We start from the raw sequence: 26,814 nt of genomic DNA, 5'->3' as shown, positions 1-26,814 counted from the left end.
AGAAGGGGTGCACCAGCAGCTGGTCTGTCCCCCTCTTTGGCCCATTAGGCCCATACACTTATCGGGGTTGTCTGGAACCCCTTCCGATGACCCAATGACTACCCGATGCACTCCAAAACACTTCCGGTGTCTGAATACCATCGTCCTGTATATCAATCTTTACCTATCGACCATTTCGACACTCCTCGTCATGTCCGTGATCTCATCAGGGACTCCGAACAACATTCGGTCACCAAATCATACAACTCATATAACACTATATTATCAATGAAAGTTAAGCGTGCGGACCCTACAGGTTCGGGAACTATGTAGACATGACCAAGACACCTCTCCGGTCAATAACCAATAGCGGAACCTAGATGCCCATATTCTATGAAGATATTTATCAGTCGAACCTTATGACAACATACGTAATTCCTTTGTCAATCCGTATGTTACTTGCCCGAGATTCGATCGTCGGTATCTTCATACCTAGTTCAATCTCGTTACCGGCAAGTCTCTTTACTCGTTCCGCAATACATCATCCTGCAACTAACTCATTGCTCACTTTGCTTGCAAGGCTTCTTATGATGTGTATTACCAAGAGGGCCCAGAGATGCCTCTCCGATACTCAGAGTGACAAATCCTAATCTTGATCTATGCCAACTCAACAAACACCTTCGGAGATGCCTGTAGAGCATCTTTATGATCAACCAGTTATGTTGTGATGTTTGATAGCACATAAGGTATTCCTATGGTATCCGGGAGTTGCATAATCTCATAGTCTAAGTAATATGTATTTGACATGAAGAAAGCAATAGCAATAAACTGAACGATCAATATGCTAAGCTAACGGATGGGTCTTGTCCATCACATCATTAGGAGAATGACAACTCATCTCTATGGTTAGGAAACCTTAACCATATTTGATCAATGAGCTAGTCTAGTAGAGGCTCACTAGGGGCACGGTATTTGTTTATGTATCCACACATGTATTTAAGTTTTAGGTCAATACAATTCTAGCATGAATAATAAACCTTTATCATGATTAAGGAAATATAATAATAACCATTTTATTATATCCTCTAGGGCATATTCCCATCGGTTTCTACAACTGGATTGCAGAAAAAAATATTTAAGTTACAAATTTAGCGAATGTATGATGAGCTATAAAAGAATTTTATAGCTTGCACCTCCTAGAAACACTACTAAGAGTAGATTGTTTTAAGTAGATGCAATCAAACTATGTATGGTGATACGTCTCCAACGTATCTATAATTTTTATTGTTCCATGCTATTATATTATCCATCTTAGATGTTTTATATGCCTTTATATGCTATTTTATATATTTTTGGGACTAACCTATTAACCTAGAGCCCTGTGCCAGTTTCTGTTTTTTCCTTGTTTTTGAGTTTTGCAGAAAAGGAATATCAAACGGAGTCCAAACAAGCTGAAAATTTACGATGATTTTTTATGGACCAGAAGAAGCCCCCGAAGCACAAGAGTTGGGCCAGAAGAGTCCCGAGTCAACCACAAGGGTGGAGGGCACGCCCACCCCCTAGGGCGCACCCCTTGCCTTGTTGCTGACTCGTGGACCCCCTGACGTGAAACTGACACAAAAAAATCCTATAAATCCAGAAACCCCCAGAAAGAAACCTAGATTGGGAGTTTCGCCATTGCAAGCCTCTATAGCCACAAAAAACTAATCAGGAGACCGTTCCGGCACCCTGCCGGAGGGGGAAACCATCACCGATAGCCATCTTCATCATCCCGATGCTCTCCATGACGATGAGGGAATAGTTCACCCTCAGGACTGAGGGTATGTACCAGTAGCTATGTGTCGTGTGTTCTTGACTTGTCATGATCTTGATGTACCGCGAGCTTTGCTACTATAGTTGGATCATATGGTGTTTCTCCCCCTCTCTACCTTGTGATGAATTGAGTCTTTTCCTTTGAGGTTTTGTCATGTCAGATTGAATCTTTGGATGTGAAAGCACTTGATGTATGTCTTGCGATGTGATACGTCTCCAGTGTATCTATAATTTTTGATTGTTCCATGCTATTATATTACACCTTTTGGATGTTTATGGGCTTTATTTTACACATTTATATCATTTTTGGGACTAACCTACTAACCGGAGGCCCAGCCCGTATTGCTGTTTTTTGCCTATTTTAGTATTTCGAAGAAAAGGAATATCAAACATATTCCAAACGGAATGAAACCTTCGGGAGCGTGATTTTTGGAATGAACGTGATCCAGAGGACTTGGAGTGCAAGTCAAGAAGCAGCCGAGGCGGCCACGAGAGGGTAGGTCCCCCTCCTATAGGGCGCGCCCCCCTTTCTCGTGGGCCCCACGGGCGGCCACCGACGTACTTCTTCCTCCTATATAAGCCTACGTACCCCAAAAACATCCAGGGAGCCAACGAAACACAATTTCCACCACCATAACCTTCTGTATCTGCGAGATCCCATCTTAGAGCCTTCGCCGGCACTCCACCGGAGGGGGAATCGACCATGGAGGGCTTCTACATCAACACCATAGCCCCTCCGATGAGTTGTGAGTAGCTTACCACAGACCTTCGGGTCCATAGTTCTTAGCTAGATGGCTTCTTCTCTCTTTTTGGATCTCAATACAATGTTCTCCCCCTCTCTTGTGGAGATCTGTTCGATGTAAACTCTTTTTGCCGTGTGTTTGTCGAGATCCAATGAATTGTGGGTTTATGATCAAGTCTATCTATGAGAAATATTTGAATCTCCTCTGAATTCTTTTATGTGTGATTGAGTTATCTTTGCAAGTCTCTTCGAATTATCAGTTTGGTTTGGCCTACTAGATTGATCTTTCTTGCCATGGGAGAAGTGCTTAGCTTTGGGTTCAATCTTGCGGTGTCCTTACCCAGTGAAAGAAAGGGTTGCAAGGCACGTATTGTATTGTTGCTATCGAGGATAAAAAGATGGGGTTTATATCATATTGCATGAATTTATCCCTCTACATCATGTCATCTTGCTTAAGGCGTTACTCTGTTCTTATGAACTTAATACTCTAGATGCAGGCAGGAGTCGGTCAATGTGTGGAGTAATAGTAGTAGATGCACGCAGGAGTCGGTCTACTTGTTGCGTACGTGATGCCTATATACATGATCATGCCTAGATAATCTCATAATTATTCGCTTTTCTGTCAATTGCTCGACAGTAATTTGTTCACCCACCATAATACTTATGCTATTTTGAGAGAAGCCACTAGTGAAACCTATGGCCCCCGGGTCTATCTCTTATCATATTTGCTTCCAATCTACTTTTATTTGCATCTTTACTTTTTGCATCTATATTATAAAATATCAAAAATATATTTATCTTATCATACTATCTCTATTAGATCTCACTTTTGCAAGTGGCCGTGAAGGGATTGACAACCCCTTTATTGCGTTGGTTGCGAGTTATTTGTTTGTTTGTGTAGGTGCGTGGGACTTTTGAGGAGCCTCCTACTGGATTGATACCTTGGTTCTCAAAAACTGAGGGAAATACTTACGCTACAATTGATGCATCACCCTTTCCTCTTCAAGGAAAACCAACGCAAGCTCAAGACGTAGCAAGAAGGATTTCTGGCGCTGTTGCCGGGGAGGTCTTCGCTCAAGTCAAGACATACCAAGTACCCATTTGCCTCTCATTTTCCTCTCCCCCACTTCACTCTTGCCATTTTATTCGTCCTCTCTTTCCCAATCTCTTCCTCTCTCTTTTGCTTTCTTCCTCCTTGCTTTTGTTTGCCGTTATGTCTGAAATTGGGGAGATTATCGTCAATATGGACAATAATGATAACATGGAAAATTCCGAAGCTCCAGCTGAAGAACCCCCTATCTTGCATACTAAAAAGTTTTGAATCGGTAGTGGTAACATTATTGGAAAAAGTGTTATTCAAGATTTCTTTACTTGTGTTGGTGCTTTACCTTCCATGGGTGGTTCTATTCTTCACAGAACTAGTAATCTTGTGGATGCCATTGCTATGCTTGTAGTTGAGCTTGAAAGACAATTTATGCATATGCATCCTTGCATACAAAGAATTTTTCTAGAATTTTCCAAGCTTGAGCATTCTTCTGTTAAACATGCTGTTACTATCTTTTTGGCTCATGAGTTTAGATTTATAATAAGAGAGGTCAAAGAAATCTTTGCGCGCTATAGGGTGGACGCCGGTCGTCCTCCCATAGAAGCGGTCCTCTTTGATCAAGAGGAAATTAGGCGTTTTCAATCTTCGGACTATGTTGCTTTCAATGAAAACCTTAGAAAAAATGTTCCTACCAATGTCTTGGTTGATAGAATTACCGAACTTAATAATGATTTTTCCCTTCGAAACAATGAGCTAGGATACTCTCTTGAGTATAGGCTCACGAGATTTTGCCAAAAGAATGCTTCTAGTGATGAATTAGTTGTGCATTATGAAGGGCCAAAGGAGGAACCCGTTCCTCCTGAGATTGATCTTGGGGACTTTTGTCCCGCTAAATTTAGCCCTTTTGATTACTTTTGCTTGCCTCAAAGAAAACTTGCTGCCGAACGTAGAGAATATGGGATGAGCTTTCAAGATCTATCTTATTATTATGGCACTACTTAGATCTATCTTCGCTTTTATGCCTAGCTAGGGGCGTTAAACGATAGCGCTAGTTGGGAGGCAACCCAATTTTTCTTTGTGTTTTTTTGTTCCTGTTTAGTAATAAATCTTGCATCTACCTTCTGTTTAGATGTTCTTTTATCTTTTAATTAGTGTTTGTGCCAAGTAGAACCTATAGGATAACCTATGATGATAGTTGATTTGATTCTGCTGAAAAACAGAAACTTTGCACACACGAATTTAGTTTTGTTAAATCACATAAATGTGCTTTTGTGTTGATTCGTTTTTCTTATGATCAATAGACAAATTTTCCAGGACTTCCTATTTTGGTAGGATTTTAAGAGTTCCAGAAGTTTGCGTTAGTTACATATTGCTACAGACTGTTCTGTTTTTGACAGATTTTGTTTTTCGTGTGTTGTTTGCTTATTTTGATGCATCTATGGCTAGTAAAATAGTTTATAAACCATAGAGAAGTTGGAATACAGTAGGTTTAACACAAAAATAAATAAATAATGAGTTCATCACAGTACCTTATGTGGTGGTTTTGTTTTCTTTCACTAACGGAGCTTATAAGATTTCCTGTTGAGTTTTGTGTTGTGAAGTTTTCAAGTTTTGGGTAAAGCTTTTATGGACTATGGAATAAGGAGTGGCAACAGCCTAAGCTTGGGGATGCCCATGGCACCCCAAGATATTCAAGGATAGCCAAAAGCCTAAGCTTGGGGATGCCCCGGGAAGGCACCCCCTCTTTCGTCTTCGTTCATTGGTAACTTTACTTGGAGCTATATTTTTATTCGCCACATGATATGCGTTTTGCTTGGACCGTCGTGTATTATATTAGTCTTTGCTTTTTAGTTTACCACAATCATCCTTGCTGTACACACCTTTTGGGAGAAGACCACTTGATTAGAATTTGCTAGAATACTCTATGTGCTTCACTTATATCTTTTGAGCTTGATAGTTTTTGCTCTAGTGTTTCACTTATATCTTTTAGAGCACGGTGGTGACTTAATTTTGAAGAAATTGCTAATCTCTCATGCTTCACTTATATCATTTTGAGAGTCTTTTAGAACAGCATGGTATTTTCTATGGTTACAAAGTTGGTCCTAGAATGATGAGCATCCAAGTTGGGTATAATAAAAACTATCATAGAAAAAGAATTGGATGCTATGATCAATTTGATGCTTGATAATTGTTTTGAGTTATGGAGGTAGTGATATTAAAGTCATGCTAGTTGAGGTGATTATGAAAAATACTTGTGTTGAGGGTTGTGATTCCCGTAGCATGCACGTATGGTGAACCGCTTTGTGATGAAGTTGGAGCACAATTTTATTTATTGATTGTCTTCCTTATGAGTGGTGGTCGGGAACGAGAGATGGTCTTTTCCTACCAATCTATCCCCCTAGGAGCATGCGCGTAGTCCTTTGTTTTTGATGACTTCTAGATTTTTGCAACAAGTACATGATTTCTTTTGACTAATGTTGAGTCCATGGATTATACGCACTCTCACCCTTCCACCATTGCTAGCCTCTCTTGTGCCGCGCAACTTTCTCCGGTACCATACACCCACCATATACCTTCCTCAAAACAGCCACCATACCTACCTATTATGGCATTTCCATAGCCATTCCGAGATATATTGCCATGCAACTTTCCATCGTTCCGTTCATATGACACGCATTACTTCTGTCATATTCCTCTTTGCATGATCATGTAGTTGACATTGTATTTGTGGCAAGGCCACCATCATAATTTTCATACATGTCGCTCTTGATTCATTGCATATCTCGGTACACCGCCAGAGGCATTCATATAGGGTCATATCTTGTTCTAGCTTTGGGTTGTAATTCTTGAGTTGTAAATCCATAAAAGTGTGATGATCTTCATTATTAGAGCATTGTCCTTGTGAGGAAAGGATGATGAAGGCTATGATTCCCCCACAAGTCGGGATGAGACTTTGGACTTTATGAAAAAAAGAGAAAAGGAAAAAGAAAAAAAAGAGAGAGGCCAAAAAGAAAAAAAAAGAAAAGAAAAAAATAAAATGAGAGAAAAAGAGAGAAGGGACAATGCTACTATCTCTTTTTACACACTTGTGCTTCAAAGTAGCACCATGATCTTCATGATAGAGAGTCTCATATGTTGTCACTTTCATATACTAGTGGGAATTTTTCATTATAGAACTTGACTTGTATATTCCAATGATGGGCTTCCTCAAATTGCCCTAGGTATTCATGAGAAAGCGAGTTGGATGCATGCCCACTTAGTTTCTTTTTGTCGAGCTTTCATATATTTATAGCTCTAGTGCATCCGTTGCATGGCAATCCCTACTAACTAACATTGATATCTATTAATGGGCATCTCCATAGCCCGTTGATATGCCTAGTTGATGTCAGACTATCTTCTCCTTTTTGTCTTCTCCACAACCACCATTCTATTCCACATATAGTGCTATGTCCATGGCTCACGCTCATGTATTGCATGAAAGTTGAAAGAGTTTGAGATTATTAAAGTATGAAACAATTGCTTGGCTTGTCATCGGGGTTGTGAATGATTAAATACTTTGTGTGATGAAGATAGAGTAACATCCAGACTATATGATTTTGTAGGGATAACTTTCTTTGGCCATGTTATTTTGAGAAGACATGATTATTTTGATTAGTATGCTTGAAGTATCACTATTTTCATGTTAATATGAACTTTTATTTTGTATCATTTGGATCTGAACATTCATGCCACAATAAAGAAAATTACATTGAGAATTATGCTAGGTAGCATTCCACATCAAAAATTCTGTTTTTATCATTTACCTACTCGAGGACGAGCAGGAATTAAGCTTGGGGATGTTTGATACGTCTCCAATGTATCTATAATTTTTTATTGTTCCATGCTATTATATTACCCCTTTTGGATGTTTATGGGCTTTATTTTACACATTTATATCATTTTTGGGACTAACCTACTAACTGGAGGCCTAGCCCGTATTGTTGTTTTTTTTGCCTATTTCAGTATTTCGAAGAAAAGGAATATCAAACGGAGTCCAAACGGAATGAAACCTTCGGGAGCGTGATTTTTGGAACGAACGTGATCCAGAGGACTTGGAGTGCAAGTCAAGAAGCAGCCGAGGCGGCCACGAGAGGGTAGGGCGCCCCCCCTATAGGGTGCGCCCCCTGTCTCGTGGGCCCCACGAGCGGCCACCGACGTACTTCTTCCTCCTATATAAGCCTATGTACCCCGAAAACATCCAAGGAGCCAATGAAACACAATTTCCACCGTCGTAACCTTCTGTATCCGCGAGATCCCATCTTGGAGCCTTCGTCGGCGCTCTGCCGGAGCGGGAATCGACCACGGAGGGCTTCTACATCAACACCATAGCCCCTCCAATGAGTTGTGAGTAGCTTATCAAAGACCTTTGGGTCCATAGTTATTAGCTAGATGGCTTCTTCTCTCTTTTTGGATCTCAATACAATGTTCTCCCCCTCTCTTGTGGAGATCTATTCGATGTAAACTCTTTTTGCGGTGTGTTTGTCGAGATCCAATGAATTGTGGGTTTATGATCAAGTTTATCTATGAGAAATATTTGAATCTCCTCTGAATTCTTTTATGTGTGATTGAGTTATCTTTGTAAGTCTCTTCGAATTATCAGTTTGGTTTGGCCTACTAAATTGATCTTTCTTGCCATGGGAGAAGTGCTTAGCTTTGGGTTCAATCTTGTGGTGTCCTTACACAGTGACAGAAAGGGTTGCAAGGCATGTATTGTATTGTTGCTATCAAGGATAAAAAGATGGGGTTTATATCATATTGCATGAATTTATCCCTCTACATCATGTCATCTTGCTTAAGGCGTTACTCTGTTCTTATGAACTTAATACTCTAGATGCAGGCAGGAGTCGGTCGATGTGTGGAGTAATAGTAGTAGATGCAGGCAGGAGTCAGTCTACTTGTTGCGGACGTGATGCCTATATACATGATCATGCCTAGATAATCTCATAATTATTCACTTTTCTATCAATTGCTCGACAGTAATTTGTTCACCCACCGTAATACTTATGCTATTTTGAGATAAGCCACTAGTGAAACCTATGGCCCTCGGGTCTATCTCTTATAATATTTGCTTCCAATCTACTTTTATTTGCATCTTTACTTTTTGCATCTATATTATAAAATACCAAAAATATATTTATCTTATCATACTATCTCTATTAGATCTCACTTTCGTAAGTGGCCGTGAAGGGATTGACAACCCCTTTATTGCGTTGGTTGCGAGTTCTTTGTTTGTTTGTGTAGGTGCGTGGGACTTTTGAGGAGCCTCCTACTGGATTGATACCTTGGTTCTCAAAAACTCAGGGAAATACTTACGCTACTATTGCTGCATCACCCTTTCCTCTTCAAGGAAAACCAACGCAAGCTCAAGACGTAGCACGATGGGATATCCGTGGTGACAATGGGATGCTCTATTGATCCACTTGATGTATGTTTTGATTATCAACTTGCGGATTCCCGTGGTGACATTGGGGTAATCTATGCATATGGGTTGATGCACGTTTTCTTATTCCTTTCTCCGGTAGAAATCTCGGGATGCTCTTGAAGTTCTTTGTGTTGGATTGAATATTATGAATCTAAAGTTATTTGATGCATATCGTATAATTGACCCACGGATACTTGTGGTGACATTGGAGTATCTAGGTGACATTATGGTTAACTGATGTGTGTCATATGGTGTTATTTTACCACAAACTCTAGGGTTGTTTGTGACACTTATAGGAATAACCCAATGGATTGATCGGAAAGAATAACTTTGAGGTGGTTTCGTACCCTACAAGCAATTTCATCTTATGTTCTCCACGATAGGAACTTTGGAGTGACTTTTGTCGCACGTTGAGAGTTTGCCATATGATCTAATTATGTTATCATTGTTGAGAGAACTTGCACTAGTGAAAGTATGAACCCTAGGCCTTGTTTCAAGCATTGCAACACCGTTTTTACTCACTTTTGTTACTAGTTACCTTGCTGTTTTTATATTTTCAGATTACAAAAACCTATATCTACCATCCATATTACGCTTGTATCACCATCTCTTCGCCGAACTAGTACACCTATACAATTTACCATTGTATTCGGTGTGTTGGGGACAGAAGAGACTGTTTGTTATTTGGTTGCAGGGTTGTTTGAGAGATACCATCTTCATCCTACGCCTCCCACGGATTGATAAACCTTAGGTCATCCACTTGAGGGAAATTTGCAATTGTCCTACAAAACTCTACGCTTGGAGGCCCAACATGAGTCTACAAGAAGAAGGTTGCGTAGTAGACATCAAGCTCTTTTCTGGCGCCGTTGCTGGGCTGGTGAGTGCTTGAAGGTATATCTTTAGATCTTGCAAATGAATCTTTTAGTTTCTTGTTTTATTGCTAGTTTAGTCTATAAAAGAAAAACTACAAAAAATGGAATTGGGGTTGCCTCATATTCTTCGTCTTTTTAATGTCTTTCATGAAAATGATGGAAAGGAAAATTGTGCCCAAGTGTTAGAAGAAGAATTCTATAAAATATTTGGCACTAAATCTTTGAATGATGAGCATGATTTCAATGTTGTTAGTTCGAACTCTTTGAATATACATGATGCTAATGATATGCAAAACTACAAGATTGGGGACGCTATGTTTGATGAATATGATATTTTTAGTCCCCCCAAGTTTTGATGAGAATATTTATTATGATGAAAGCATGCCTCCTATTTCTGATGATTATATTGATGAAAGTGGGTTTGTAAGAGTGTCAATTTGAGGAAGTAATAATCCCACTATTTTGGAGGGTGTTGAACCTTATTGTGATAATTATGGAAGTGGATTTGGAGAGGTCATGACTTTATTTAGTGATGAATCCAGTATTTCGAAAGAGGTTCCAAATGATTATGAAAACAAAGTTACTATCTATGATGATTATTGTGATGACATGTATGCTATAAAGAATAATGATAACCATGAAACTTGTCGTCATGATTTAAATTTTCAATTGGATCATGCCTCGCATGATAGTTATTTTGTTGAGTTTGCTCCCACTACTATTGATGATAATAAATTTGCTTATGTGGTGAGTAGTAAAATTTCTATGCTTATGAATCATGGAAATAATTCTTTATGTGATGGTTATATTGTTGAATTCATTCATGATGCTACTGAAAAATTATTATGAGGGAGGAATATATGCTTTTAGGAATTGCAATAATAACAAGTTTACTCTCTATGTGTTGAAAATCTTGAAGTTTTGCTTGTTTTACCTTCCTATGCTAGTTGATTATTGTTCCCATAAGTTGTTTGCTCATAAAATCCCTATGCATAGGAAGTGGGTTAGGCTTAAATATGTTAGTAATATGCTTCATGATGCTCTCTTTGTGGTTCAATTCTTATCTTTCATGCGAGCATCGTTGAAATCATCATGCCTAGCTAGAAAGGCATTAAAGAAAAGCATTTGTTGGGTGACAACCCAATATTTACCCCTACTGTTTTTGTGTGTTCACATGATTAGGCCACTGTATTAATCATGTTTTATAGCTTTTGTTTCAATAAAGTACCAAGTAAATCCTTTGGGATAGTGTGGATGATAGTGGAATTGATTCTGTGCAAAAACAGAAACTTTTGCTCTCAATCCAGGAATTTTGAAAATTCACTGGAACGATATTGTGATCTGAATTTTTGACACATGATTTATATACAAATTTTCTATGTTGTCCTAAGTTTTCAGGATTTTTGGAGTAAGAGAGGTATGGAAAGTTTCTAGATTACTAGAGATTGTTCTGTTTTTGACAGATTCTCTATTCATTGTGTTGTTTGCTTATTTTTATGAATCTATGAGTAGTATCGGAGGGTATGAACCATGGAGAAGTTGGAATATAGTAGACGTAACACCAATATGAATTTAGAATGAGTTCACAACAGTGGCTAAGTGGTGATTTATTTTCTTATACTAACGGATCTCATAAGATTTTCTGTTGAGTTTTGTGTTGTGAAGTTTTCATGTTTCGGGTGAAGTTTCGATGGACTACTGAATAAGGAGTGGCAAGAGCCTAAGCTTGGGGATGCCCAAGGCACCCCAAGGTAATATTCAAGGACGACCAAGAGCCTAAGCCTGGAAATGCCCCGGATGGCATACCCTCTTCCGTCTTTGTTCATCGGTAACCTTAATTGGAGCTATATTTTTATTCACCACATGATATGAGTTTTGCTTGGAGCGTCATTTTCCTTTGTCTAGATTCGCTTGCTGTTATTTAGAATAAGTTTTATATCTTTTAGTTCAATAAAGAGGTCAAGTATAGCCTTTACCATGCCAATAAGTTTTATATTTTATATCTTTAGATAGATTGTTGCTATGTTTGCATATGTTTGCTTGTTTAATGATTTTATTCGAGGATGGGAGTATTAAATATGTGGAGGCATTTAGTATGCAATGTCAAAATATAATTTTAGTGATTTTCTACAGTAGAGAATGATAAGGTTTTTGCATGAATTTATACTTATCTCACGAGTTCTTGTTGAGTTTTGTGTGGATGAAGTGTTTAAGATTTAGGAAAACCGTGATATAAGAGGAATTAAGGAGACACAAAAACTCAAGCTTGGGGATGCCCAAGGCATCCCTAATTAATATTTCAAGAAGTCTCAAGCATCTAAGCTTGGGGATGCCACAGTTGGCATCCCACCTTTCTTCTTCAACAACTATCGATCAGTTTTGGTTGAGCCTAACTTTTTGCTTCTTCACATGATATGTGCTATCATTGCAATGTCATTTTATTTTATTTTTCTTGCAGTTTGAATAATATCCCAAGATCTGAAATTCTTAAATGTAAGAGAGTCTTCACATAGTTACACAACTATTCGACTACTCATTGATCTTCACTTATATCTTTTGGAGTAGTTTGTCGTTTGCCCTAGTGCATCACTTATATCTTTTTGGAGCATGACGGTGGTTTATTTTGAAGAAATTGATGAACTCTCATTGATGTAGGGTAGAACCCTAGAGGCCGCTTTCACGTTTGGAGCGGATCCCTACAAGGAACATGAAGAACACGCGGAGGGGAACGAGAGAAAAACACGAGAAATCACTCAACCAACAAGAACAAAGTCACACATGTGCTAGATCCAAGAAACACAAAGAGATAAACGGTCCAGATCCAACAAAGGACGATACAAGTGGCGGTAGATCATCTCCGAGAGGAGGTCTTGAATCCACAAGGGATCTTCCCGTAAAGGGGTCTTGAATCCAGGTGGATCTTCTCCGAAGAGGCCGCGGTCTCTCACGAGGAGGAGATCCGTATGGATGAGCAAAGCTCTATCTCAAATGAGCTAAACCAATGCTAACCCTCAAATGGAGGAGGGGGTGGAGTATATATAGTCTAAGCCACGAAGGGATAAGTGAGGGGTGAAGGGGTACACAGGCCTCGGCCCAAGTCACGCGTGCAGGCATGGTCCGGATGATCTGGATGGTGGCCCGGATGATCCGGGTGTCAAGGGTCCGGATGATCCGGGCGACCGTCCGGATGATCCGGCTTTAGGAAAAACCTTCGGCTGTCTTCGATGCTGAGGGAGTTCCGGACTAGGGGATGTCCGGATAGCCGAACTATCATCATCGGCCGGACTCCAAGACTATGAAGATACAAGATTGAAGACTTCGTCCCGTGTCCGGATGGGACTTTCCTTGGCGTGGAAGGCAAGCTTGGCAATACGGATATGTAGATCTCCTACCATTGTAACCGACTCTGTGTAACCCTAGCCCTCTTCGGTGTCTATATAAACCGGATGGCTTTAGTCCATAGGATGAACAACAATCATACCATAGGCTAGCTTCTAGGGTTTAGCCTCCTTGATCTCGTGGTAGATCCACTCTTGTAACACACATCATCAATATTAATCAAGCAGGACATAGGGTTTTACCTCCATCAAGAGGGCCCGAACCTGGGTAAAACATCGTGTCCCTTGTCTCCTGTTACCATCCGCCTAGACGCACAGTTCGGGACCCCCTACCCGAGATCCGCCAGTTTTGACACCGACATTGGTGCTTTCATTGAGAGTTCCTCTGTGCCGTCACCGATAGGCTCGATGGCCCCTTCGATCATCAACAACGACGCAGTCCAGGGTGAGACCTTTCTCCCCGGATAGATCTTCATATTCGGCGGCTTCGCACTGCGGGCCAAATTAGCTTGGCCAACTGGAGTAGATCGAAAGCTACGCCCCTGGCCGTCAGGTCAGATTTGGAGGTTTGAACTTCACGGCTGACATCCGCGGGGACTTGATCTTCGATGGATTCGAGCCACAGCCAAGCGCGTCGCACTGTCACGACGGGCATGATTTAGCTCTGCAGCCAGACATTACCCTGGAGGCCGCACTCGAGTCCGCTCCGATCTTCAATTCGGAGCCGGCTGCGCAGATCGAGGACGGATGGCTAGACACCGCCTCGGGGGCTGCAACCTCTACGGCGATAGAGCCAAACACTGACCTTGTCCCTCACGAAGCTCGTGACTCCGAGGTGCCGAACTCCTTGCCGGACTCCGAACCTCCCGCACCCCCTCCGATCGAATCTAATTGGGCGCCGATCATGGAGTTCACCGCAGCGGACATCTTTCAACACTCACCTTTCGGCGACATCTTGAGTTCGCTAAAGTATCTCTCGTTATCAGGAGAGCCCTGGCCGGACTGTGGCCAGGACGGTTGGGATGCGGAAGATGAAGAAATTCAAAACCCACCCACCACCCACTTGGTAGCCACTATCGACGATCTAACCGACATGCTAAACTACGACTCCGAAAACATCGACGGTATGGACGACGATGCCGGAGACAACCAAGAACCAGCACCCATCGGGCACCGGAAAGCCACCCCAACGCACGACGTATACATGGTGGATACACCAAAAGGAAGCGACAACGAGGAACAACGGGATGTGGCGAAGGACAACTCCCCCAACAAACAACCAAAACGGCGACGCAAGCGCCGCCCGAAGACCGGCCCAGATAAAAACGGCACCCATACGGAGCCGGCCCTAGAGCAGGGCGAAGCAGCGGACGACGAACATGCCACCAAGCAACCCATCCCCGGCGAAGACGGTCTCACATCACCAGAGCATATGAACCTTCATAAAAGGCTCGTCGCCACTACAAGAAGTTTGAAGAAGCAAAAGCGGAAGCTCAAAACAGCGGAGGACACAGTCAGAATGAGATGGAGCAAAGTACTCAACATCGCACATAAATATGGCGCTAGTCACCAGACAAAGAGCTACCTGAAGCGCAAGTTGTTGCCCGAATTTGACGAGGAGGCCTTAGAGCCCCCGCAGTCAAAAAAGAAAGAAGCCGCCTGGCCGGATAGACGACCAGATGACAGGCCAAGAACAACAAGGGGCGCCGCACATAAGCCGGCACATGATCAGCATAAAGATCCTCGGAAAAAGGATGACCCGGCCAGGTCTATCTATGGGCCAAAAAAGAAGACTCCAGGAAGCAACATAACCCGCCGAGCATTTGAAGACAACGGCACACCCAAATACAGGGGCGCTGCACACCCACTATGTTTCACCGACGAGGTACTGGATCATGGATTTCCAGCGGGATTCAAACCCATAAACATAGAGGCATATGACGGAACAACAGACCCCGCAGTCTGGATTGAGGATTATATCCTGCACATACATATGGCCAGAGGAGACGACCTCCATGCCATAAAATACCTACCCCTCAAGCTCAAAGGGCCAGCTCGGCATTGGCTCAAAAGCCTCCCAGAAAATACCATTGGAAGTTGGGAAGAGCTTGAGGATGCGTTTCGAGCAAATTTTCAGGGGACTTATGTCCGCCCTCCGGATGCAGACGATTTAAGTCACATAACTCAACAGCCCGGAGAGTCAGCATGCAAATTCTGGAATATGTTCCTCACTAAAAAGAACCAAATAGTCGACTGTCTGGACGTTGAAGCCTTAGCAGCCTTTAAACACAACGTCCGAGACGAATGGCTCGCCAGGCATCTCGGCCAAGAAAAACCAAGAACAATGGCCGCACTAACAAGCCTCATGACCCGCTTTTGCGCGGGGGAAGACAGCTGGCTGGCTAGATGCAGCACCAGCGACCCGAGTACATCCGAAGTCAGGGATGGAAATGGGAAATCACGACGCAGAAAAGATCAGTGCCGGAACAAGGAAAATGGCCCAAATAGTACGGCGGTCAACGCCGGATTCAAAAGCTCTCGACCGAATAGCAAAACACTGCCCCTCAAGGACAACAGTGACGAGCTATCCAACCTAAACAAGATTCTTGATAGGCTATGTCAAATACATGGTACCTCCGGGAAGCCTGCAAACCATACCCACAGAGATTGTTGGGTCTTCAAGCAGTCCGGTCGACTTAACGCCGAACACAAGGGGCTCGACACACCAAGCGAAAGTGACGAACCCCAAAAGCAGCACTCCATAAAACAGAAGACTTTCCCACTAGAAGTCAAAACAGTGAACTCACTTCATGTGATAACACGAAAACACAGCGCGGCACCTGCCATACCAGGACACCGTCCGCAGAATGGGGATAGACCCTACCAAAATTCGCCATAGCAGCACTTCCTTCAAAGGAGTGACGCTAAGCCTTTAAGCAAATTATACAGGCTCTGTTCGGTTCATCCGACAACCTCCGTCGCGAAAAGCTCACTCTTCATATCGCCCCATTTCACAATGGCCCTCGAGCACTACTGGGACGCAAAGCTTTCGCCCGCTTTAACGCAATACCACATTACACGTCTGTTATACTTACAATGCCCGGTCCACGCGGCATCACCTCATTAAAGAGTAACTCCGAGTGTTCCTTGACCACGGAGAACGTGAGGCTGCCTTGACAGCCACTCCGATCCTGCAGGTCAAGGCCCCTAAAAACAGGTCATTCAGACCTCGGACATGGTTAGGCGAGTCTGGCATAAATAAACAAGGGGCTTCCCAGCCGCATACCCCTTTACAAGGGGCTGCGCGTATAAACGATGAGAGCCAATAAAGCTCAACTTTATTCATCTTCCAAATTATACTTTATTTTACACAACCTTTGCACGATATTTCTTCCAAACTAAGTCCTTCTCTTTTACAGATGAAGCACGTGCTACACCCGTCCAGGATATAGCACAATGGAGACACAGGCGCAGACGTGCAGCAGGGACCCGTTGCAAGGATTCTTTCAGATTAAGACCCTGCGTAAACCTTTCTTACTGTCTCTTGTTGATACACATCCCTCGGTTTTCTACCATAACCGAGGAGGAGGCTGGCGTTTTGGCATCGGCCGCGTCAGAAGTTCCCGCCTGTACCTGGACAATAGGGGCTTAGGGCATTGTTCTGCCCGGTATCATAAAGACCGAACACCTCAGGGAGTGTCCGACGTCTCGAGTTAGGCCTTATATGCATCAGCTCCGAATCATGTCTTTGGTCAAATGTTGGGTTTGCCCGGCTCCTGTGTTTTGCTGCCTTACGTTCCGCTCCATCGGCTAATGCGGCACCAGGAGAACTACTGCGATTGTGCCCCGGTTCGGCTGGGCGAGCGCCTCAGTAGAGAAAGCCGAAAACTGACTGTCATGATACAGCGAGAGACTGGTCAACCACTAGATCGACTATGGGAATGTTTAGAATTCCTCTGCTTTGACGAAGGACCGCTTCCCGGTCAGGCACATACGCGCCCCAAGTTCAGGGAGCGCGGTGCCTCTAGGGGCTATATAGTAGCCCCACCATCGAGCTCCTATGGCTAAGTGAAAGTGATAAAGCATTATAGTCCGGTTGCCTAGTTTGCTATGCTATCACCTCCTTCAAAGGACCAAGACGTTGGATTAAGTGTGAAAAAGCGCTTTTCTTTTTTTTGCAAACACCCCCGCACCATGTGCGTGGGGGCTGAAGCCAAAGACTGCAACTTTCAGGTTATTCATACATATACGGCCGCACAGGAGATAGTTCAATACTTGAAAGCACAAGTATAAAAAGCTATTGCATTATAAACATGATCTCACAAATTATACACGTCATTTGAACATGACATCTTTCGAGCACTGCGACTCTACTAAATGAGCGTCCTGCAGGACTCCCTCAAAATAGTGCTCGGCGGGTAATCGGCTCTTGTCCGAACCCCGGGATGCAATAGCGTGGCATCCATGTCCGCCCAGTATGTCTTCACACGGGCGAGAGCCATCCGTGCACCTTCTATGCATGCCGACCGCTTCATCGCCTTGATATGCGGCACCGCCCCAAGGAATTGCTGCAACAAGCCAAAATAACTCTTCGGCTTGGGCCTTTCCGGCCACAGATGAGTGACCACATCCGTCATGGCAAGTCCGGACAATCTATTCAGCTCAGCCCACTCAGCCAGCCGATCAGTCAACGGAAGTGGACGCTCCGGACTATGGAATTGAGACCAGTAAAGCTCTTCCATTTTGTGATCCTTCTGGCTTCGGAAGTGCACGAATGCGTCCGCCGCACTCGCCGCCAAATCCAGATAAGGATCCTCCGCACCACACAACTGGCCCAGCTGAGCATACTTCGGATCTATGAACTTCCTACGCAGAAGAAAGGGCTTTCTAGCCGCAATGTCTCTGGCCTGACGCAGTTCCTCCTTCATAGCCCGCATCTCACTCCGGGCATCCTTGACTTCGGCGCCGGCCTTCTTCAGGCCCTCTTGCTCCACTCGGCGTTCTCCTTCAAGAACCTCACAACGGTCGGTAGCATCTTTTAATTTCAAGGCCATTCTAGCCAACTCTTCCCTGCTTCGGCAGTGAGCAGCCTTTTCGGCTTTTAGCTCTTCTGCTGCCTTCAAGGCAGCCGCAACACTTATCCTAGCTTGCTCCTTGGCTCGAGCAAGCTCTGCTCAAAGATCTTCCACAATAGCGGCGCCATCTGCATCAAGCATACAAATTGTAAGGAACGGGCACCGGCTCCCTTACTAGGCAACCGCGTAGCAACCACCTACCTTGCGACTCGTTAAGTCGTTTATTGACCAGTGCGATGTCCGCATCCGCAATATCGAGTTGCCTCTTCAGTTCAGCAACTCCATCAGTCCGGCTGGCCACCGAATGTTCCGCCACCTGCATAGGAAAGGTGATATTCTATAACTGAGATTATGATCCTTGGCACGCTATCGCTTTTGACAGCATACCAAGTCTCAGGGGCTACTATCTATACAGCGCGCACTTCATGTGCAAAACTGTCAAAAGGTATGTCATTTTTTGCGTACCTCAAACCCCGTCAGCAAGCTTCCGACGGCCTCATACAACCCGCTCTCGGCAGATGAGATCCTTTCAATCACCGTACTCATTAATGTGCGGTGATCTTCCAAGATAGACGCCCTCTTGAGCAAATCCTGCAGCTCCACCGGCCGTATTCCAATGGGTGCCGGACTTTCCGGCCCCGCCGGACTCGGGGAGACCCTCCGTGACGACACCTCAGGGTTGTCCGCCCCGCCCAACGGGGCGGCAAATGGAGGCGTCTCGCTTTCCATCATCTCCAGACGAAGGTCCCCCGAAGTTGAGCTCTGCTGAGATGGGCTGAGACCCGAACTACAAGGTGAAAACTTCGGTTACCTTTGGAAATAATATAGGGGCGTTCCCTATTACAAAATTCTCCCTTTTTTACTTACGGCTCGCTGGAGGGCTGATTCCTCCAAGGAGACAGTACGGCCGGGGCTCTTCCCGGCACAGGACCTTCCGGTACAGATTTCTTTCCCCGCTTTGAGGCCTTGACCTCCGGGTCTTCGGAAGCGGTCCTCTTCTCCCCCTAGAAGGAGGGACTCTTGATTCCCCCCTTACTGAAAGCCTCCTTGGCAGAGGTGGTAGTTCCCCTGTGCTCCCCTTCGCCCTCCTCCGAAGGTACAACCTCCAACATTTTGATTAACACGGGATCCTGCGTGGTCTCAGGGAGGGGGCCGGACACCGTATCAGTTTTGCTTGCGCTATCCACTCCTGTCCAAGGGATAGCTGGTTAAAAGGAAAACCCACGATAAATAAATGGACAATGTGTCCGGACACGGGGCTACTTACTTGAGTATCCGGGCGATTGCAGCTTAGGCCAGCGTCCTCGGTCAAGTCCGGACGCATCTCTTGCGATCCAAAGAACAGTTTGTACATCTCCGCGGGTGTCAAACCCATGAAGTGTTGAAGAGCTCGTGGCCCCTCCGGATTGAATTCCCACAGGCGGAGGGGGCGACGTTTGCAGGGCAGTAGGCGCCGGATCAGTATAACCTGTACCACTGTGACTAGATTGATCTCCCTTTCTTGGAGGCCTCGAATCCGGTCCTGCAATAGGGGTACGTCTTTGGACGGCCCCCAGTCACGCCCCTTGTTGACCCATGACGTCAACTGTTGTGGAGGGCCTGAGCGGAAGACGGGTGGCAGCCTCTGCCTGCTGCCCCTGGGAGCGGTGATATAGAACCACTCCTGTTGACACAAGCCGAGCTCCTCCTGAAAAGAGCCCTCGGGCCATGGAGCATCGGCCCTCTTGCTTATAACCGCCCCGCCGCACTCTGCCTGACGCCCCTCAATCATCTTCGGCTCCACGTCGAAGGTTTTGAGCCACAAGCCGAAGTGAGGGGTAGTGCGGAGGAAGGCTTCGCAGACGACAATGAATGATGAGATGTGGAGGATGGACTCCGGAGCCAAGTCATGGAATTCCAGCCCATAGTAAAACATGAGCCCCCTCACGAAGGGATCCGTCGGGAAGCCTAAACCCCGACGGAGGTGAGACACGAACACGACGCTCTCGCCGGGCTCGGGAGTAGGAATAATTTGCCCTCGGGCAGGCAACCTATGCGAAATCTCGTAGGTCAAATACCTGGCGTCTCTCAGCTTTAGCACGTCTTCTTCCGTGATGGAGGAGGGCATCCACCGGCCTTGTAGGTCGGGGCCGGACATTGTCAAAGATCGAAGGTACCCGAATCTGGAGCCCTGGGTGTTGGAACTCGGGGCGAGGGGCGGATTTGATAGAGGATTGAAGGAAAAAAAATGGGCCTTGGTCTCATTATAAAGAGGAAGAATACCAAGAGCCGTCCCCGTGACCGTTTGGAACCCGCCTTCGATGGAGGGGGCGTGGCGACGGGCACAGTTGGGTTACCCACGTCCATATTGATGGGCATCCCGGAATAAGGGGTACACGATCTCTGCTTCGACAAGACGTGCCAAGGAAACCGCTTCGCTAAACGCGCTGAGGTGGTACAATAAAAACGATTCTAGTAAAGGCTTGGTAGTGGTGTGATGTCACGCCGCAAAATACGTTAGCAGATTGAACTTGTGTAATATTATTCTCTCTACGGTGGTGTGTGGAATTTATTTTTGCAGAGTCGGACACTATCCTGCTGTTCACAATCTTCTATAAATTATTCGGAGGAAGAACCCGCCTTGCAATGCCGAAGACAACATGCACACCGGACTCGTCGTCATTGAAGCCTGGTTCAGGGGCTACTGAGGGAGTTCCGGACTAGGGGGTGTCCGGATAGTCGAACTATCATCATCGGCCAGACTCCAACACTATGAAGATACAAGATTGAAGACTTCGTCCCATGTCCGGATGGGACTTTCCTTGGCGTGGAAGGCAAGCTTGGCAATACGGATATGTAGATCTCCTACCATTGTAACTGACTCTGTGTAACCCTAGCCCTCTCCGGTGTCTATATAAACCGGATGGCTTTAGTCCATAGGACGAACAACAATCATACCATAGGCTAGCTTCTAGGGTTTAGCCTCCTTGATCTCGTGGTAGATCCACTCTTGTAACACACATCATCAATATTAATCAAGCAGGACGTAGGGTTTTACCTCCATCAAGAGTGCCCGAACCTGGGTAAAACATCGTGTCCCTTGTCTCCTGTTACCATCCGCCTAGACGCACAGTTCGGGACCCCCTACCCGAGATCCGCCGGTTTTGACACCGACAGACGCAGTTAGCCAGATCGTCCGGGTGGTCGTCCGTATCGTCCAGGTGGTCGTCCGGATCGTCTGGCTGGGGGTCCGGATCATCCAGGCAACTCCTGTCTAGTCTGTTCTTCTTCTTCCTTCTCCTCTTCCATGCTTGGCCTTGGTCCTTGGATTCTCCATGGTCATCTTGGTTGTACCTGAGTATATGCAAGGTCCATGCATGAGGTAGTAGCCATGTCTCATATGCGGAAAGTGACGGTTTGAAGAGGAGTGAATTCACCTTGTGTCCAATGGCGTATGTTTGAGGTCTCTTCATATGTCCTCTTGGGGCTTGGAGAGTAGTCGGAGTGTACATGGGGATGAACGTGGGATGCTCCGCATCATCTCCCCCCCCCCTTTGGAAAGATCCGACCTCGGATCATGATCCTCATCACCATGGAAACGGTTGTCGTGGACAGACTTGTAGTTGGACAAAGTTGAAGACATGGCGCAATCCAAGTAGTCCAAGGTGTCACCGGAGTGATAGACATGCAAAAAGACCAAACACAAGCGACACTTGGAGATACAATGGTTAGCGCACACAAAGTGTTCATCATGTAAGAATGAGTCTGTGCGACAAGATAGTGCGTGGCAAGACACATGATGCTTATCAAGATGATCTAGAATGATATGCAAAGCATTCATGGGGTGATTAGCATGGTGCACAAAGCGACAAATTCTACCATTGTGCGAAATGATGTCATAATGGGATGGTTTATCAAGAGAATGAACATGGTAATTGGTGTTCAATGTGATTATGTTGTCATACAATTGATGATGGGCAATATGATGTATGAATATGCCATCAAGGAAGATCACAACAAATTTGTTAAGGAAGTGAACAAGCTCATATATCATGGATGTCATGGAAATAGATGCAACAAGGCAAGCATAATGTGAGTCAATCCATGCATAGGGTGCAAACTTGTGGTGAGTATGATATGTCCATCGAGCATGACATGTATGAGCACAATCAACAAATATGGAGGTGTTTGTGTACCACTGCTCGATGTCGTAGCAAGAGTGGAAGTCTGAAGGTGCATCCAATAAGTCCGAGCACTCCTCAATGTGAAGGTCCATAGAGCCAATCTCCAATGTCGCTCCTCCGTTCGTGAGATGTATCATGTAGACAACAAGAAGGAAACAACAATGAAAGAGTGACCCATCCAATATGCAAACTTGAGAATGGCTCAAAGGGAAGGAGTTCACCTTATGAATGTTCTCGAAGATGTTGGAGTTGCACATCATGTATGCCTTCACCAATATGTCTCATGACGGTAATTCCTTGTGAATCCTTCAAAACAAAAGAACATGACAAACACTCGGAAAAACAAATGAGGTTAGGGGAAGTGCAAAACCTATCATTCGTGTGGTAAAATACCCAACAAGTGTATTCATCATGCTCATCATAAGAGAGTACAAGGGAGCATTTCATAGTATGGAGGCATATGATGCGAGAACAACCAAATACAATAGGCTCAATCAAACAAGCATGCATCACAAGTAAGGTGTCAAAGTCTCCAAGATCAATAAGCATAGTATGGTTGCACTCAATATAAGTGGATATGAAAGAGGCAACTAATGGACACAAGAGACAATGATCAAGATATATCATGTGTGAGGCATGCGCATATATGTCATCAACCCAAGAAAGCAAGTAATAGTGGAACATGGGTGATGCAACATAGCAAGCAATCATAGTGATCAAGTCAAGTAAGCTAGTAGTGTGAGGATGCAACATACTAGAAGTAATAATGGCAAGCATGTCATGTGTGCAAATAGCGGGCATGAATAATTCACATGACACAGCACAAGCATGAAAGCAAGATATGAGAAAAATATCATCAATTTATTGGCGAGAGGCCATATGCGGATAGCAATGGGACATTATCACTCTCCCAACACAACAAGCATCAATAGCATGGGGCACAAAGAAATCATGGCAATAGCTACAAGTATCTCCACCAAGCATGCAAATACACATGGAAGTAGCATAATGGTGAATCATGGGTAGATGCAAGCAAGGGTCACAGTTGCATGGCAAAGTCATGTAAAGAGGCATAACATGCAAAGTGAACACGATAGTATGGGCATAAGGTGACAAGTGGTAGATAGCCCATAGTCGTGTGAGAGCCAAGTAAAAGAGATGCCCATAGTCCTTGCACGAAGGGAATGGTGGTAAGGATAGTCCACGGGATCCCAAAGCATCATTGCTCTCAAGAGCTCGTTTCGTCAACTCTTGGGATTGAGAGGTTGACGAGTATATGTGAGTACCTACACAAAACAAAGGCAAAGGAAAAATTGTGTGTGCGTGGTATATGTACACATCATCCATCATGATGCGCATGTGCTTCTGTTGGTTAGCACTAAATAGCTAATGCTCAAATAAATGAGATGCGTGATATAGAAACATGTCATCCATCATGATAGGTTTGTTGTTATGCATGGCATAATGGAGACTCAAAGGATGTAATGCATCATGAGAAATAGCTACAGCATTGTTATTCATGGAATGCATGTGGTGCACACAATTATGGGAATCATGCAAAGTATGAAACGCATCAAGATCTCCTAATATGTATTAGGAAACTATGGGGGTATCCTCATGAGCATTAGTGGAAACATCACATGGAGAATATTGACAACATCCAAAACAATGATATTCAAAACAATGTGATCATGGCATGTCATAGTAGAGGAATTGCGCGAATCATGTAAAGGAAGCATGGCAATATCACCACATGAAAAACAAAATCCAATGACCATCATCTCGTCATCTATGTCATAAGTGCAAATGGGATTTATTTTAATGGGGCATGCATAGTTACTATGTTGAGATTGAAATGATGCAATATGGGAGATCTCACTCATAGCATATGACAAGCTTAAAGGATTATCAAACATGAAGTGACCAATCAAATTTTCACATGATATCATATGGAGTATAGCATCACAACTAGGAAACTCAACATGTTCATCATCATATTCATCATAAATAGGTAAGTCATGACATGAGCAAGTCGCACTAGCATGAAACATGGGAATAGATGGATCAACATCATGCAAGCAATCGATGTCAAGAGAGTCCACTAGTGGGACAAGAGAAGCACCATCACCTATGTTACCTTTGGAGCACCGCTCATGTGTTGTAGGTGAGGTGTTGAAGATCCACTCGTTGTCATCTTCATCTTGATGGAACCATGTGGGGGTGCATCAACGTCCACCATGGCCATCGGTTTGTCCATAGGAGGGATGGACTCGTCGAGGGTAGGCATGTCTTCATGTAGGAGACCTAGCACCAAGGAAGAAAACACACTAGGAGTAGAGGTTAAGTCGTTAGAAATCATAGTGGCCTCATGTGCCGTGTCAACTACCTCACTCTCTAAGTGTTGTGGCTCCCTCCCTCCCTCAAGGATGCTCTCACTCATATGGTTGGTGGAGTCACTCAAATGGCGCTCAACCTCACATAGGATGTGTGGCATGCTCTCATGTGTGGGGCTAGTGGTGGTCACACTCATCCTCTCATAGGAAATGCTCTCAATGTCACATATGGTGGAGTCACTCATGTCACTCATGTGGTGGTGGCTCTCCTCACATGAGAAATGGGGCATCCCGACATATGTGGGTGTCGGAGAGATGTAGGTGCAAATGTCTCCATGCTCAACTCCTATCATCGTGGTCGAAGGGGATGGCCCTTGCTCGACCTTCTTGTCGCTGTCTTCATGTTGGAGGCCCATATGATGTGGCACCTCATAGGGATACTCGTGGGAAGTAGGCAAAGATGTCATACGTCCAAAGGAGAAGATGCCTTGATAGCACTTGGCGAACATGCCGAAGTGGTGGTGGTAGCCGTAGCTCCGTCTTGGTGGTGCTCGTCTTGCGGTCTTCTCTTTTTCTCATGAAGCTTGGACTTGGCGTGAAGTAGGGCTTGTTGGGACTTGTGCATTTGCGCTTGTGGAGCATCTTCATGATGATGATGTCATTATCGTGCTTGAGCTCGTAGTAGATTGCGTTCGTCGTCGTGCACATGTTGCTTGGAGGTGACTTGCCCTTCATAACGATGTGGATCACGAACTTGATGGTGGTCATCACGAAGATGTGGACGTGGATGAATTGCACTTGCATCATTTTCGCGCTCCGAAGACTTGTGGCTTGAACGTCGCCGCCTTGAAGATGACGAAGGGGAAGAAGACTTGATCAAGGCTCGAATCTCCCCCATCCTTGCATCTTGCTCCTCTTTATGTGCGGAAAGCTTCTTGTCGATGTAGTCCCTTTTCCTTGCTTCGGAGTGAAAAATGTCGATGGAGATGTTCTCGATGCGCTCTCGCGATCTTGATTGTGTGCCTTGCATTTGTCGTTGTAGATCGAAGATGGACGCTTTGGTGATGTAGTTGTTCATGCCGTCCTGGTTGTCGAAGACCGGAGAGGAAATGCCTTGCCTATCCATCACAAGACTCGAGAAAATATGAGTGGGAGAAAGAGAAGAACTAGACCAAATGTACCTTGACCGATGTTGAAGATGAATCAATGATCACTCAAATGTGTAACAAGGAAATAGCACAATTGGTACCAATTCTTGTCGGTTCTCACACCTACACAAGTAAGGCTTATGGTGGAGCTCGGTGAGGATAGTGGCACAAAATTTTTAATGCAAAATGTTAGCAAGAGTCAATAATGTTGAAAGAGATTCGTATGGATGAGCAAAGCTCTATCTCAAATGAGCTAAACCAATGCTAACCCTCAAATGGAGGAGGGGGAGGAGTATATATAGTCTAAGCCACGAAGGGGTAAGTGAAGGGCGAAGGGGTACACGGGCCTCAGCCCAAGTCACGCGCGCAGGCATGGTCCTAATGATCCGGATGGTGGCCCGGATGATCTGAGTGTCGGGGTCCGGATGATCCGGGGGAAACCTTCGGGTGTCTTCGACACAGTTAGCCGGATCGTCCGGGTGGTCGTCCAGATCGTCCGGGCTCGGTCCGGATCATCCGGCTGGGGGTCCGGATCATCCGGACAACTCCTGTCTTGTCCGTTCTTCTTCTTCCTTCTCCTCTTCCATGCTTGGCCTTGGTCCTTGGATTCTCCATGGTCATATTGGTTGTACCTAAGTATATGCAAGGTCCATGCATGAGGTAGTAGCCATGTCTCATATGGGGAAAGTGACGGTTCGAAGAGGAGTGAATTCACCTTGTGTCCAATGGCGTATGTTCGAGGTATCTTCATATGTCCTCTTGGGGCTTGGAGAGTAGTCGGAGTGTACATGGGTATGAACATGGGATGCTCCGCATCACTCATGCTTCACTTATATTATTTTGAGA

Source organism: Triticum aestivum, chromosome 2B (assembly GCF_018294505.1).
Source record: "Triticum aestivum cultivar Chinese Spring chromosome 2B, IWGSC CS RefSeq v2.1, whole genome shotgun sequence".
Taxonomy (NCBI): Eukaryota; Viridiplantae; Streptophyta; class Magnoliopsida; order Poales; family Poaceae; genus Triticum; species Triticum aestivum.
This window is presented reverse-complemented; position numbering follows the sequence as displayed.